Raw genomic sequence first — 15,771 nt, 5'->3', positions numbered from 1 at the left:
GGTAGATTTTCACTTTGCAACAAAAATACTTAACATTGGCGATGCATTATGACTTTTGCAAAAGATTTCCTTTTGTTTCATAGCTTAAGCCTTTTTCAACTACACAGTTTTACACAAAAGTGTCAAGGGACTCAACAAGCCATGTGTCCTGTCAGTCATTAGGGCTCCCATGTTCTTTCTAATCGGAAACAGTGTAGAACTGAATTGGAAAGTTCAGAGTTAGTGACAAAATCTCTTGAGAAAAGGAGGATGGCACTTGTGAGCAAAAAACTCATGATCTTCAAATTATTCAACTGACGTGCCAAAAACCTTGACCATGTAGCGTGTTTTAGCTCTTGTAATGTTTATGTTTTGTATTCAAAGCAAAACACTCTTTTTTTTTTTTTTTTTTTTTTTACACCTGTCTTGCTGTTTACTGTACTGCTTACACCATGTGGAGAAAGACTTAGTTAGTATTCCTGGTTGACTGGTTCAATTCCTGCTATGGGAGAGACTTTTTTTTGGGACTAGTGTCCACATTCCAAAGCCGACACGTGCCTTGCAGACAGAATCAGTTTAGGTTGGAACTGCTCTTTGCTGCCAAAAATGCAGACCACCAGATTTTTTGGATATTTATTTGCACAAAAGCTTATTTGATGTCATATCTCAAACCATTCATATCTCTCACTTTTAATTCCTGGGTGTTAAGGGACTCAACAAGCCTTTATCCCTGTCTGTCATTGGAGCTCCCCTTCCATCAATTGGTGATGTTTTGTTACTGAATGGAAAAGAGCTGTGACTCTCTAGCCAAGATAGTGGCAAAATCAGTTACGGAAACAAGGTACCAGTGCCCCATGTGAGAATCGAACTCACGACCTTCGGATTACGAGACTGACGCGCTACCTGCTGCGCTAACGAGGCAAGATGCATGTAATAATCTGCGGAAGTTGCTTGTGCAAAGCAGTACACCTCTTTTTTTTCATATTGTAAGTGAGCTGGCAGTAAATCTTCTCCCGTATGGTCTAGCGCTTAGGATTCCTGGTTTTCACCCAGGTGGCCTGGGTTCGACTCCCGGTATGGAAACACATCCTTTTCTACACCGTTGCCAACATTCAAAGACTGACGTGTGTTTTTAAAACAAACGTATTTCAGGTAGGATTTGTTTTTTTCAGGCAAAAATGCTGAACGCCCGCGTTTTGGCACTTCATTCTGACCCTTCACGCAAGATTCAATTTGGATTCGTAGCTCAACTCATTCTCAACCACCCCTTTTTACACCAAAGTGTCAAGAGACTCAACAACTCATGGGTCCTGTAAGTTATTTGGATTCCCATTTCCTTTCTAATGGAAAACGTAGAATTGAATGGAAAAGTTCTAAGTTGGTGACAAAATCTCTCGAGAAAAGGAGGGAACAGTGCCCCGTGTGAGGCTCAAACTCACAACCTTCAGATTACGAGACTGACGCACTACCTACTGCGCTAACGAAGCAAGTTGCACCTGCAGATCTGCAGAAGTTTATTGTGCATAGCAGAAAACTTATTTTTTTCATAATGTCACTGAGACGTTAGCGCATCTTTTCCCATATGGTCTAGCGGTTAGGATTCCTGGTTCTCACCCGGGTGGCCCGGGTTCGACTCCCGGTATGGGAATGCACCTTTATCTTAGCTACTGCCACCATTCAAAGACTGACGCGTGTTTTTCAATCAAAAATGTTTCTGGTAGATTTTCACTTTGCAACAAAAATACTTAACATTGGCGATGCATTATGACTTTTGCAAAAGATTTCCTTTTGTTTCATAGCTTAAGCCTTTTTCAACTACACAGTTTTACACAAAAGTGTCAAGGGACTCAACAAGCCATGTGTCCTGTCAGTCATTAGGGCTCCCATGTTCTTTCTAATCGGAAACAGTGTAGAACTGAATTGGAAAGTTCAGAGTTAGTGACAAAATCTCTTGAGAAAAGGAGGATGGCACTTATGAAGAAAAAAACTCATGATCTTCAAATTATTCAACTGACGTGCCAAAAACCTTGACCATGTAGCGTGTTTTAGCTCTTGTAATGTTTATGTTTTGTATTCAAAGCAAAACACTCTTTTTTTTTTTTTTTTTTTTTTTTACACCTGTCTTGCTGTTTACTGTACTGCTTACACCATGTGGAGAAAGACTTAGTTAGTATTCCTGGTTGACTGGTTCAATTCCTGCTATGGGAGAGACTTTTTTTTGGGACTAGTGTCCACATTCCAAAGCCGACACGTGCCTTGCAGACAGAATCAGTTTAGGTTGGAACTGCTCTTTGCTGCCAAAAATGCAGACCACCAGATTTTTTGGATATTTATTTGCACAAAAGCTTATTTGATGTCATATCTCAAACCATTCATATCTCTCACTTTTAATTCCTGGGTGTTAAGGGACTCAACAAGCCTTTATCCCTGTCTGTCATTGGAGCTCCCCTTCCATCAATTGGTGATGTTTTGTTACTGAATGGAAAAGAGCTGTGACTCTCTAGCCAAGATAGTGGCAAAATCAGTTACGGAAACAAGGTACCAGTGCCCCATGTGAGAATCGAACTCACGACCTTCAGATTACGAGACTGACGCGCTACCTGCTGCGCTAACGAGGCAAGATGCATGTAATAATCTGCGGAAGTTGCTTGTGCAAAGCAGTACACCTCTTTTTTTTCATATTGTAAGTGAGCTGGCAGTAAATCTTCTCCCGTATGGTCTAGCGCTTAGGATTCCTGGTTTTCACCCAGGTGGCCTGGGTTCGACTCCCGGTATGGAAACACATCCTTTTCTACACCGTTGCCAACATTCAAAGACTGACGTGTGTTTTTAAAACAAACGTATTTCAGGTAGGATTTGTTTTTTTCAGGCAAAAATGCTGAACGCCCGCGTTTTGGCACTTCATTCTGACCCTTCACGCAAGATTCAATTTGGATTCGTAGCTCAACTCATTCTCAACCACCCCTTTTTACACCAAAGTGTCAAGAGACTCAACAACTCATGGGTCCTGTAAGTTATTTGGATTCCCATTTCCTTTCTAATGGAAAACGTAGAATTGAATGGAAAAGTTCTAAGTTGGTGACAAAATCTCTCGAGAAAAGGAGGGAACAGTGCCCCGTGTGAGGCTCAAACTCACAACCTTCAGATTACGAGACTGACGCACTACCTACTGCGCTAACGAAGCAAGTTGCACCTGCAGATCTGCAGAAGTTTATTGTGCATAGCAGAAAACTTATTTTTTTCATAATGTCACTGAGACGTTAGCGCATCTTTTCCCATATGGTCTAGCGGTTAGGATTCCTGGTTCTCACCCGGGTGGCCCGGGTTCGACTCCCGGTATGGGAATGCACCTTTATCTTAGCTACTGCCACCATTCAAAGACTGACGCGTGTTTTTCAATCAAAAATGTTTCTGGTAGATTTTCACTTTGCAACAAAAATACTTAACATTGGCGATGCATTATGACTTTTGCAAAAGATTTCCTTTTGTTTCATAGCTTAAGCCTTTTTCAACTACACAGTTTTACACAAAAGTGTCAAGGGACTCAACAAGCCATGTGTCCTGTCAGTCATTAGGGCTCCCATGTTCTTTCTAATCGGAAACAGTGTAGAACTGAATTGGAAAGTTCAGAGTTAGTGACAAAATCTCTTGAGAAAAGGAGGATGGCACTTGTGAGCAAAAAACTCATGATCTTCAAATTATTCAACTGACGTGCCAAAAACCTTGACCATGTAGCGTGTTTTAGCTCTTGTAATGTTTATGTTTTGTATTCAAAGCAAAACACTCTTTTTTTTTTTTTTTTTTTTTTTACACCTGTCTTGCTGTTTACTGTACTGCTTACACCATGTGGAGAAAGACTTAGTTAGTATTCCTGGTTGACTGGTTCAATTCCTGCTATGGGAGAGACTTTTTTTTGGGACTAGTGTCCACATTCCAAAGCCGACACGTGCCTTGCAGACAGAATCAGTTTAGGTTGGAACTGCTCTTTGCTGCCAAAAATGCAGACCACCAGATTTTTTGGATATTTATTTGCACAAAAGCTTATTTGATGTCATATCTCAAACCATTCATATCTCTCACTTTTAATTCCTGGGTGTTAAGGGACTCAACAAGCCTTTATCCCTGTCTGTCATTGGAGCTCCCCTTCCATCAATTGGTGATGTTTTGTTACTGAATGGAAAAGAGCTGTGACTCTCTAGCCAAGATAGTGGCAAAATCAGTTACGGAAACAAGGTACCAGTGCCCCATGTGAGAATCGAACTCACGACCTTCGGATTACGAGACTGACGCGCTACCTGCTGCGCTAACGAGGCAAGATGCATGTAATAATCTGCGGAAGTTGCTTGTGCAAAGCAGTACACCTCTTTTTTTTCATATTGTAAGTGAGCTGGCAGTAAATCTTCTCCCGTATGGTCTAGCGCTTAGGATTCCTGGTTTTCACCCAGGTGGCCTGGGTTCGACTCCCGGTATGGAAACACATCCTTTTCTACACCGTTGCCAACATTCAAAGACTGACGTGTGTTTTTAAAACAAACGTATTTCAGGTAGGATTTGTTTTTTTCAGGCAAAAATGCTGAACGCCCGCGTTTTGGCACTTCATTCTGACCCTTCACGCAAGATTCAATTTGGATTCGTAGCTCAACTCATTCTCAACCACCCCTTTTTACACCAAAGTGTCAAGAGACTCAACAACTCATGGGTCCTGTAAGTTATTTGGATTCCCATTTCCTTTCTAATGGAAAACGTAGAATTGAATGGAAAAGTTCTAAGTTGGTGACAAAATCTCTCGAGAAAAGGAGGGAACAGTGCCCCGTGTGAGGCTCAAACTCACAACCTTCAGATTACGAGACTGACGCACTACCTACTGCGCTAACGAAGCAAGTTGCACCTGCAGATCTGCAGAAGTTTATTGTGCATAGCAGAAAACTTATTTTTTTCATAATGTCACTGAGACGTTAGCGCATCTTTTCCCATATGGTCTAGCGGTTAGGATTCCTGGTTCTCACCCGGGTGGCCCGGGTTCGACTCCCGGTATGGGAATGCACCTTTATCTTAGCTACTGCCACCATTCAAAGACTGACGCGTGTTTTTCAATCAAAAATGTTTCTGGTAGATTTTCACTTTGCAACAAAAATACTTAACATTGGCGATGCATTATGACTTTTGCAAAAGATTTCCTTTTGTTTCATAGCTTAAGCCTTTTTCAACTACACAGTTTTACACAAAAGTGTCAAGGGACTCAACAAGCCATGTGTCCTGTCAGTCATTAGGGCTCCCATGTTCTTTCTAATCGGAAACAGTGTAGAACTGAATTGGAAAGTTCAGAGTTAGTGACAAAATCTCTTGAGAAAAGGAGGATGGCACTTATGAAGAAAAAAACTCATGATCTTCAAATTATTCAACTGACGTGCCAAAAACCTTGACCATGTAGCGTGTTTTAGCTCTTGTAATGTTTATGTTTTGTATTCAAAGCAAAACACTCTTTTTTTTTTTTTTTTTTTTTTTTACACCTGTCTTGCTGTTTACTGTACTGCTTACACCATGTGGAGAAAGACTTAGTTAGTATTCCTGGTTGACTGGTTCAATTCCTGCTATGGGAGAGACTTTTTTTTGGGACTAGTGTCCACATTCCAAAGCCGACACGTGCCTTGCAGACAGAATCAGTTTAGGTTGGAACTGCTCTTTGCTGCCAAAAATGCAGACCACCAGATTTTTTGGATATTTATTTGCACAAAAGCTTATTTGATGTCATATCTCAAACCATTCATATCTCTCACTTTTAATTCCTGGGTGTTAAGGGACTCAACAAGCCTTTATCCCTGTCTGTCATTGGAGCTCCCCTTCCATCAATTGGTGATGTTTTGTTACTGAATGGAAAAGAGCTGTGACTCTCTAGCCAAGATAGTGGCAAAATCAGTTACGGAAACAAGGTACCAGTGCCCCATGTGAGAATCGAACTCACGACCTTCAGATTACGAGACTGACGCGCTACCTGCTGCGCTAACGAGGCAAGATGCATGTAATAATCTGCGGAAGTTGCTTGTGCAAAGCAGTACACCTCTTTTTTTTCATATTGTAAGTGAGCTGGCAGTAAATCTTCTCCCGTATGGTCTAGCGCTTAGGATTCCTGGTTTTCACCCAGGTGGCCTGGGTTCGACTCCCGGTATGGAAACACATCCTTTTCTACACCGTTGCCAACATTCAAAGACTGACGTGTGTTTTTAAAACAAACGTATTTCAGGTAGGATTTGTTTTTTTCAGGCAAAAATGCTGAACGCCCGCGTTTTGGCACTTCATTCTGACCCTTCACGCAAGATTCAATTTGGATTCGTAGCTCAACTCATTCTCAACCACCCCTTTTTACACCAAAGTGTCAAGAGACTCAACAACTCATGGGTCCTGTAAGTTATTTGGATTCCCATTTCCTTTCTAATGGAAAACGTAGAATTGAATGGAAAAGTTCTAAGTTGGTGACAAAATCTCTCGAGAAAAGGAGGGAACAGTGCCCCGTGTGAGGCTCAAACTCACAACCTTCAGATTACGAGACTGACGCACTACCTACTGCGCTAACGAAGCAAGTTGCACCTGCAGATCTGCAGAAGTTTATTGTGCATAGCAGAAAACTTATTTTTTTCATAATGTCACTGAGACGTTAGCGCATCTTTTCCCATATGGTCTAGCGGTTAGGATTCCTGGTTCTCACCCGGGTGGCCCGGGTTCGACTCCCGGTATGGGAATGCACCTTTATCTTAGCTACTGCCACCATTCAAAGACTGACGCGTGTTTTTCAATCAAAAATGTTTCTGGTAGATTTTCACTTTGCAACAAAAATACTTAACATTGGCGATGCATTATGACTTTTGCAAAAGATTTCCTTTTGTTTCATAGCTTAAGCCTTTTTCAACTACACAGTTTTACACAAAAGTGTCAAGGGACTCAACAAGCCATGTGTCCTGTCAGTCATTAGGGCTCCCATGTTCTTTCTAATCGGAAACAGTGTAGAACTGAATTGGAAAGTTCAGAGTTAGTGACAAAATCTCTTGAGAAAAGGAGGATGGCACTTGTGAGCAAAAAACTCATGATCTTCAAATTATTCAACTGACGTGCCAAAAACCTTGACCATGTAGCGTGTTTTAGCTCTTGTAATGTTTATGTTTTGTATTCAAAGCAAAACACTCTTTTTTTTTTTTTTTTTTTTTTTACACCTGTCTTGCTGTTTACTGTACTGCTTACACCATGTGGAGAAAGACTTAGTTAGTATTCCTGGTTGACTGGTTCAATTCCTGCTATGGGAGAGACTTTTTTTTGGGACTAGTGTCCACATTCCAAAGCCGACACGTGCCTTGCAGACAGAATCAGTTTAGGTTGGAACTGCTCTTTGCTGCCAAAAATGCAGACCACCAGATTTTTTGGATATTTATTTGCACAAAAGCTTATTTGATGTCATATCTCAAACCATTCATATCTCTCACTTTTAATTCCTGGGTGTTAAGGGACTCAACAAGCCTTTATCCCTGTCTGTCATTGGAGCTCCCCTTCCATCAATTGGTGATGTTTTGTTACTGAATGGAAAAGAGCTGTGACTCTCTAGCCAAGATAGTGGCAAAATCAGTTACGGAAACAAGGTACCAGTGCCCCATGTGAGAATCGAACTCACGACCTTCGGATTACGAGACTGACGCGCTACCTGCTGCGCTAACGAGGCAAGATGCATGTAATAATCTGCGGAAGTTGCTTGTGCAAAGCAGTACACCTCTTTTTTTTCATATTGTAAGTGAGCTGGCAGTAAATCTTCTCCCGTATGGTCTAGCGCTTAGGATTCCTGGTTTTCACCCAGGTGGCCTGGGTTCGACTCCCGGTATGGAAACACATCCTTTTCTACACCGTTGCCAACATTCAAAGACTGACGTGTGTTTTTAAAACAAACGTATTTCAGGTAGGATTTGTTTTTTTCAGGCAAAAATGCTGAACGCCCGCGTTTTGGCACTTCATTCTGACCCTTCACGCAAGATTCAATTTGGATTCGTAGCTCAACTCATTCTCAACCACCCCTTTTTACACCAAAGTGTCAAGAGACTCAACAACTCATGGGTCCTGTAAGTTATTTGGATTCCCATTTCCTTTCTAATGGAAAACGTAGAATTGAATGGAAAAGTTCTAAGTTGGTGACAAAATCTCTCGAGAAAAGGAGGGAACAGTGCCCCGTGTGAGGCTCAAACTCACAACCTTCAGATTACGAGACTGACGCACTACCTACTGCGCTAACGAAGCAAGTTGCACCTGCAGATCTGCAGAAGTTTATTGTGCATAGCAGAAAACTTATTTTTTTCATAATGTCACTGAGACGTTAGCGCATCTTTTCCCATATGGTCTAGCGGTTAGGATTCCTGGTTCTCACCCGGGTGGCCCGGGTTCGACTCCCGGTATGGGAATGCACCTTTATCTTAGCTACTGCCACCATTCAAAGACTGACGCGTGTTTTTCAATCAAAAATGTTTCTGGTAGATTTTCACTTTGCAACAAAAATACTTAACATTGGCGATGCATTATGACTTTTGCAAAAGATTTCCTTTTGTTTCATAGCTTAAGCCTTTTTCAACTACACAGTTTTACACAAAAGTGTCAAGGGACTCAACAAGCCATGTGTCCTGTCAGTCATTAGGGCTCCCATGTTCTTTCTAATCGGAAACAGTGTAGAACTGAATTGGAAAGTTCAGAGTTAGTGACAAAATCTCTTGAGAAAAGGAGGATGGCACTTGTGAGCAAAAAACTCATGATCTTCAAATTATTCAACTGACGTGCCAAAAACCTTGACCATGTAGCGTGTTTTAGCTCTTGTAATGTTTATGTTTTGTATTCAAAGCAAAACACTCTTTTTTTTTTTTTTTTTTTTTTTACACCTGTCTTGCTGTTTACTGTACTGCTTACACCATGTGGAGAAAGACTTAGTTAGTATTCCTGGTTGACTGGTTCAATTCCTGCTATGGGAGAGACTTTTTTTTGGGACTAGTGTCCACATTCCAAAGCCGACACGTGCCTTGCAGACAGAATCAGTTTAGGTTGGAACTGCTCTTTGCTGCCAAAAATGCAGACCACCAGATTTTTTGGATATTTATTTGCACAAAAGCTTATTTGATGTCATATCTCAAACCATTCATATCTCTCACTTTTAATTCCTGGGTGTTAAGGGACTCAACAAGCCTTTATCCCTGTCTGTCATTGGAGCCCCCCTTCCATCAATTGGTGATGTTTTGTTACTGAATGGAAAAGAGCTGTGACTCTCTAGCCAAGATAGTGGCAAAATCAGTTACGGAAACAAGGTACCAGTGCCCCATGTGAGAATCGAACTCACGACCTTCAGATTACGAGACTGACGCGCTACCTGCTGCGCTAACGAGGCAAGATGCATGTAATAATCTGCGGAAGTTGCTTGTGCAAAGCAGTACACCTCTTTTTTTTCATATTGTAAGTGAGCTGGCAGTAAATCTTCTCCCGTATGGTCTAGCGCTTAGGATTCCTGGTTTTCACCCAGGTGGCCTGGGTTCGACTCCCGGTATGGAAACACATCCTTTTCTACACCGTTGCCAACATTCAAAGACTGACGTGTGTTTTTAAAACAAACGTATTTCAGGTAGGATTTGTTTTTTTCAGGCAAAAATGCTGAACGCCCGCGTTTTGGCACTTCATTCTGACCCTTCACGCAAGATTCAATTTGGATTCGTAGCTCAACTCATTCTCAACCACCCCTTTTTACACCAAAGTGTCAAGAGACTCAACAACTCATGGGTCCTGTAAGTTATTTGGATTCCCATTTCCTTTCTAATGGAAAACGTAGAATTGAATGGAAAAGTTCTAAGTTGGTGACAAAATCTCTCGAGAAAAGGAGGGAACAGTGCCCCGTGTGAGGCTCAAACTCACAACCTTCAGATTACGAGACTGACGCACTACCTACTGCGCTAACGAAGCAAGTTGCACCTGCAGATCTGCAGAAGTTTATTGTGCATAGCAGAAAACTTATTTTTTTCATAATGTCACTGAGACGTTAGCGCATCTTTTCCCATATGGTCTAGCGGTTAGGATTCCTGGTTCTCACCCGGGTGGCCCGGGTTCGACTCCCGGTATGGGAATGCACCTTTATCTTAGCTACTGCCACCATTCAAAGACTGACGCGTGTTTTTCAATCAAAAATGTTTCTGGTAGATTTTCACTTTGCAACAAAAATACTTAACATTGGCGATGCATTATGACTTTTGCAAAAGATTTCCTTTTGTTTCATAGCTTAAGCCTTTTTCAACTACACAGTTTTACACAAAAGTGTCAAGGGACTCAACAAGCCATGTGTCCTGTCAGTCATTAGGGCTCCCATGTTCTTTCTAATCGGAAACAGTGTAGAACTGAATTGGAAAGTTCAGAGTTAGTGACAAAATCTCTTGAGAAAAGGAGGATGGCACTTGTGAGCAAAAAACTCATGATCTTCAAATTATTCAACTGACGTGCCAAAAACCTTGACCATGTAGCGTGTTTTAGCTCTTGTAATGTTTATGTTTTGTATTCAAAGCAAAACACTCTTTTTTTTTTTTTTTTTTTTTTTACACCTGTCTTGCTGTTTACTGTACTGCTTACACCATGTGGAGAAAGACTTAGTTAGTATTCCTGGTTGACTGGTTCAATTCCTGCTATGGGAGAGACTTTTTTTTGGGACTAGTGTCCACATTCCAAAGCCGACACGTGCCTTGCAGACAGAATCAGTTTAGGTTGGAACTGCTCTTTGCTGCCAAAAATGCAGACCACCAGATTTTTTGGATATTTATTTGCACAAAAGCTTATTTGATGTCATATCTCAAACCATTCATATCTCTCACTTTTAATTCCTGGGTGTTAAGGGACTCAACAAGCCTTTATCCCTGTCTGTCATTGGAGCTCCCCTTCCATCAATTGGTGATGTTTTGTTACTGAATGGAAAAGAGCTGTGACTCTCTAGCCAAGATAGTGGCAAAATCAGTTACGGAAACAAGGTACCAGTGCCCCATGTGAGAATCGAACTCACGACCTTCGGATTACGAGACTGACGCGCTACCTGCTGCGCTAACGAGGCAAGATGCATGTAATAATCTGCGGAAGTTGCTTGTGCAAAGCAGTACACCTCTTTTTTTTCATATTGTAAGTGAGCTGGCAGTAAATCTTCTCCCGTATGGTCTAGCGCTTAGGATTCCTGGTTTTCACCCAGGTGGCCTGGGTTCGACTCCCGGTATGGAAACACATCCTTTTCTACACCGTTGCCAACATTCAAAGACTGACGTGTGTTTTTAAAACAAACGTATTTCAGGTAGGATTTGTTTTTTTCAGGCAAAAATGCTGAACGCCCGCGTTTTGGCACTTCATTCTGACCCTTCACGCAAGATTCAATTTGGATTCGTAGCTCAACTCATTCTCAACCACCCCTTTTTACACCAAAGTGTCAAGAGACTCAACAACTCATGGGTCCTGTAAGTTATTTGGATTCCCATTTCCTTTCTAATGGAAAACGTAGAATTGAATGGAAAAGTTCTAAGTTGGTGACAAAATCTCTCGAGAAAAGGAGGGAACAGTGCCCCGTGTGAGGCTCAAACTCACAACCTTCAGATTACGAGACTGACGCACTACCTACTGCGCTAACGAAGCAAGTTGCACCTGCAGATCTGCAGAAGTTTATTGTGCATAGCAGAAAACTTATTTTTTTCATAATGTCACTGAGACGTTAGCGCATCTTTTCCCATATGGTCTAGCGGTTAGGATTCCTGGTTCTCACCCGGGTGGCCCGGGTTCGACTCCCGGTATGGGAATGCACCTTTATCTTAGCTACTGCCACCATTCAAAGACTGACGCGTGTTTTTCAATCAAAAATGTTTCTGGTAGATTTTCACTTTGCAACAAAAATACTTAACATTGGCGATGCATTATGACTTTTGCAAAAGATTTCCTTTTGTTTCATAGCTTAAGCCTTTTTCAACTACACAGTTTTACACAAAAGTGTCAAGGGACTCAACAAGCCATGTGTCCTGTCAGTCATTAGGGCTCCCATGTTCTTTCTAATCGGAAACAGTGTAGAACTGAATTGGAAAGTTCAGAGTTAGTGACAAAATCTCTTGAGAAAAGGAGGATGGCACTTGTGAGCAAAAAACTCATGATCTTCAAATTATTCAACTGACGTGCCAAAAACCTTGACCATGTAGCGTGTTTTAGCTCTTGTAATGTTTATGTTTTGTATTCAAAGCAAAACACTCTTTTTTTTTTTTTTTTTTTTTTTACACCTGTCTTGCTGTTTACTGTACTGCTTACACCATGTGGAGAAAGACTTAGTTAGTATTCCTGGTTGACTGGTTCAATTCCTGCTATGGGAGAGACTTTTTTTTGGGACTAGTGTCCACATTCCAAAGCCGACACGTGCCTTGCAGACAGAATCAGTTTAGGTTGGAACTGCTCTTTGCTGCCAAAAATGCAGACCACCAGATTTTTTGGATATTTATTTGCACAAAAGCTTATTTGATGTCATATCTCAAACCATTCATATCTCTCACTTTTAATTCCTGGGTGTTAAGGGACTCAACAAGCCTTTATCCCTGTCTGTCATTGGAGCCCCCCTTCCATCAATTGGTGATGTTTTGTTACTGAATGGAAAAGAGCTGTGACTCTCTAGCCAAGATAGTGGCAAAATCAGTTACGGAAACAAGGTACCAGTGCCCCATGTGAGAATCGAACTCACGACCTTCAGATTACGAGACTGACGCGCTACCTGCTGCGCTAACGAGGCAAGATGCATGTAATAATCTGCGGAAGTTGCTTGTGCAAAGCAGTACACCTCTTTTTTTTCATATTGTAAGTGAGCTGGCAGTAAATCTTCTCCCGTATGGTCTAGCGCTTAGGATTCCTGGTTTTCACCCAGGTGGCCTGGGTTCGACTCCCGGTATGGAAACACATCCTTTTCTACACCGTTGCCAACATTCAAAGACTGACGTGTGTTTTTAAAACAAACGTATTTCAGGTAGGATTTGTTTTTTTCAGGCAAAAATGCTGAACGCCCGCGTTTTGGCACTTCATTCTGACCCTTCACGCAAGATTCAATTTGGATTCGTAGCTCAACTCATTCTCAACCACCCCTTTTTACACCAAAGTGTCAAGAGACTCAACAACTCATGGGTCCTGTAAGTTATTTGGATTCCCATTTCCTTTCTAATGGAAAACGTAGAATTGAATGGAAAAGTTCTAAGTTGGTGACAAAATCTCTCGAGAAAAGGAGGGAACAGTGCCCCGTGTGAGGCTCAAACTCACAACCTTCAGATTACGAGACTGACGCACTACCTACTGCGCTAACGAAGCAAGTTGCACCTGCAGATCTGCAGAAGTTTATTGTGCATAGCAGAAAACTTATTTTTTTCATAATGTCACTGAGACGTTAGCGCATCTTTTCCCATATGGTCTAGCGGTTAGGATTCCTGGTTCTCACCCGGGTGGCCCGGGTTCGACTCCCGGTATGGGAATGCACCTTTATCTTAGCTACTGCCACCATTCAAAGACTGACGCGTGTTTTTCAATCAAAAATGTTTCTGGTAGATTTTCACTTTGCAACAAAAATACTTAACATTGGCGATGCATTATGACTTTTGCAAAAGATTTCCTTTTGTTTCATAGCTTAAGCCTTTTTCAACTACACAGTTTTACACAAAAGTGTCAAGGGACTCAACAAGCCATGTGTCCTGTCAGTCATTAGGGCTCCCATGTTCTTTCTAATCGGAAACAGTGTAGAACTGAATTGGAAAGTTCAGAGTTAGTGACAAAATCTCTTGAGAAAAGGAGGATGGCACTTATGAAGAAAAAAACTCATGATCTTCAAATTATTCAACTGACGTGCCAAAAACCTTGACCATGTAGCGTGTTTTAGCTCTTGTAATGTTTATGTTTTGTATTCAAAGCAAAACACTCTTTTTTTTTTTTTTTTTTTTTTTTACACCTGTCTTGCTGTTTACTGTACTGCTTACACCATGTGGAGAAAGACTTAGTTAGTATTCCTGGTTGACTGGTTCAATTCCTGCTATGGGAGAGACTTTTTTTTGGGACTAGTGTCCACATTCCAAAGCCGACACGTGCCTTGCAGACAGAATCAGTTTAGGTTGGAACTGCTCTTTGCTGCCAAAAATGCAGACCACCAGATTTTTTGGATATTTATTTGCACAAAAGCTTATTTGATGTCATATCTCAAACCATTCATATCTCTCACTTTTAATTCCTGGGTGTTAAGGGACTCAACAAGCCTTTATCCCTGTCTGTCATTGGAGCTCCCCTTCCATCAATTGGTGATGTTTTGTTACTGAATGGAAAAGAGCTGTGACTCTCTAGCCAAGATAGTGGCAAAATCAGTTACGGAAACAAGGTACCAGTGCCCCATGTGAGAATCGAACTCACGACCTTCGGATTACGAGACTGACGCGCTACCTGCTGCGCTAACGAGGCAAGATGCATGTAATAATCTGCGGAAGTTGCTTGTGCAAAGCAGTACACCTCTTTTTTTTCATATTGTAAGTGAGCTGGCAGTAAATCTTCTCCCGTATGGTCTAGCGCTTAGGATTCCTGGTTTTCACCCAGGTGGCCTGGGTTCGACTCCCGGTATGGAAACACATCCTTTTCTACACCGTTGCCAACATTCAAAGACTGACGTGTGTTTTTAAAACAAACGTATTTCAGGTAGGATTTGTTTTTTTCAGGCAAAAATGCTGAACGCCCGCGTTTTGGCACTTCATTCTGACCCTTCACGCAAGATTCAATTTGGATTCGTAGCTCAACTCATTCTCAACCACCCCTTTTTACACCAAAGTGTCAAGAGACTCAACAACTCATGGGTCCTGTAAGTTATTTGGATTCCCATTTCCTTTCTAATGGAAAACGTAGAATTGAATGGAAAAGTTCTAAGTTGGTGACAAAATCTCTCGAGAAAAGGAGGGAACAGTGCCCCGTGTGAGGCTCAAACTCACAACCTTCAGATTACGAGACTGACGCACTACCTACTGCGCTAACGAAGCAAGTTGCACCTGCAGATCTGCAGAAGTTTATTGTGCATAGCAGAAAACTTATTTTTTTCATAATGTCACTGAGACGTTAGCGCATCTTTTCCCATATGGTCTAGCGGTTAGGATTCCTGGTTCTCACCCGGGTGGCCCGGGTTCGACTCCCGGTATGGGAATGCACCTTTATCTTAGCTACTGCCACCATTCAAAGACTGACGCGTGTTTTTCAATCAAAAATGTTTCTGGTAGATTTTCACTTTGCAACAAAAATACTTAACATTGGCGATGCATTATGACTTTTGCAAAAGATTTCCTTTTGTTTCATAGCTTAAGCCTTTTTCAACTACACAGTTTTACACAAAAGTGTCAAGGGACTCAACAAGCCATGTGTCCTGTCAGTCATTAGGGCTCCCATGTTCTTTCTAATCGGAAACAGTGTAGAACTGAATTGGAAAGTTCAGAGTTAGTGACAAAATCTCTTGAGAAAAGGAGGATGGCACTTGTGAGCAAAAAACTCATGATCTTCAAATTATTCAACTGACGTGCCAAAAACCTTGACCATGTAGCGTGTTTTAGCTCTTGTAATGTTTATGTTTTGTATTCAAAGCAAAACACTCTTTTTTTTTTTTTTTTTTTTTTTACACCTGTCTTGCTGTTTACTGTACTGCTTACACCATGTGGAGAAAGACTTAGTTAGTATTCCTGGTTGACTGGTTCAATTCCTGCTATGGGAGAGACTTTTTTTTGGGACTAG

At 41.5% G+C, this 15,771-nt stretch overlaps 4 non-coding genes across 4 annotated transcripts; all 4 read right to left on the bottom strand.

Moving 5' to 3' along the window:
• Positions 1–2,524: 2,524 nt before the first annotated feature.
• TRNAT-CGU (transfer RNA threonine (anticodon CGU)) lies at positions 2,525–2,597 on the bottom strand. Its single transcript has one exon. It is a non-coding gene; the product is annotated as a tRNA-Thr (tRNA).
• Positions 2,598–5,916: 3,319 nt separating this feature from the next.
• On the bottom strand, positions 5,917–5,989 carry TRNAT-CGU (transfer RNA threonine (anticodon CGU)). The gene has a single exon. It is a non-coding gene; the product is annotated as a tRNA-Thr (tRNA).
• A 3,317-nt stretch (positions 5,990–9,306) lies between these two features.
• On the bottom strand, positions 9,307–9,379 carry TRNAT-CGU (transfer RNA threonine (anticodon CGU)). The gene has a single exon. It is a non-coding gene; the product is annotated as a tRNA-Thr (tRNA).
• Positions 9,380–12,696: 3,317 nt separating this feature from the next.
• TRNAT-CGU (transfer RNA threonine (anticodon CGU)) lies at positions 12,697–12,769 on the bottom strand. The gene has a single exon. It is a non-coding gene; the product is annotated as a tRNA-Thr (tRNA).
• Positions 12,770–15,771: the final 3,002 nt, after the last annotated feature.

This window comes from Phyllobates terribilis, unplaced genomic scaffold (assembly GCF_046119375.1).
Source record: "Phyllobates terribilis strain yellow unplaced genomic scaffold, ASM4611937v1 Scaffold_1042__1_contigs__length_457206, whole genome shotgun sequence".
In the NCBI taxonomy this organism is placed as follows: domain Eukaryota; kingdom Metazoa; phylum Chordata; class Amphibia; order Anura; family Dendrobatidae; genus Phyllobates; species Phyllobates terribilis.
Note: the sequence above shows the minus strand (reverse complement) of the source record. Positions and strands in the feature narration are given on the sequence as shown.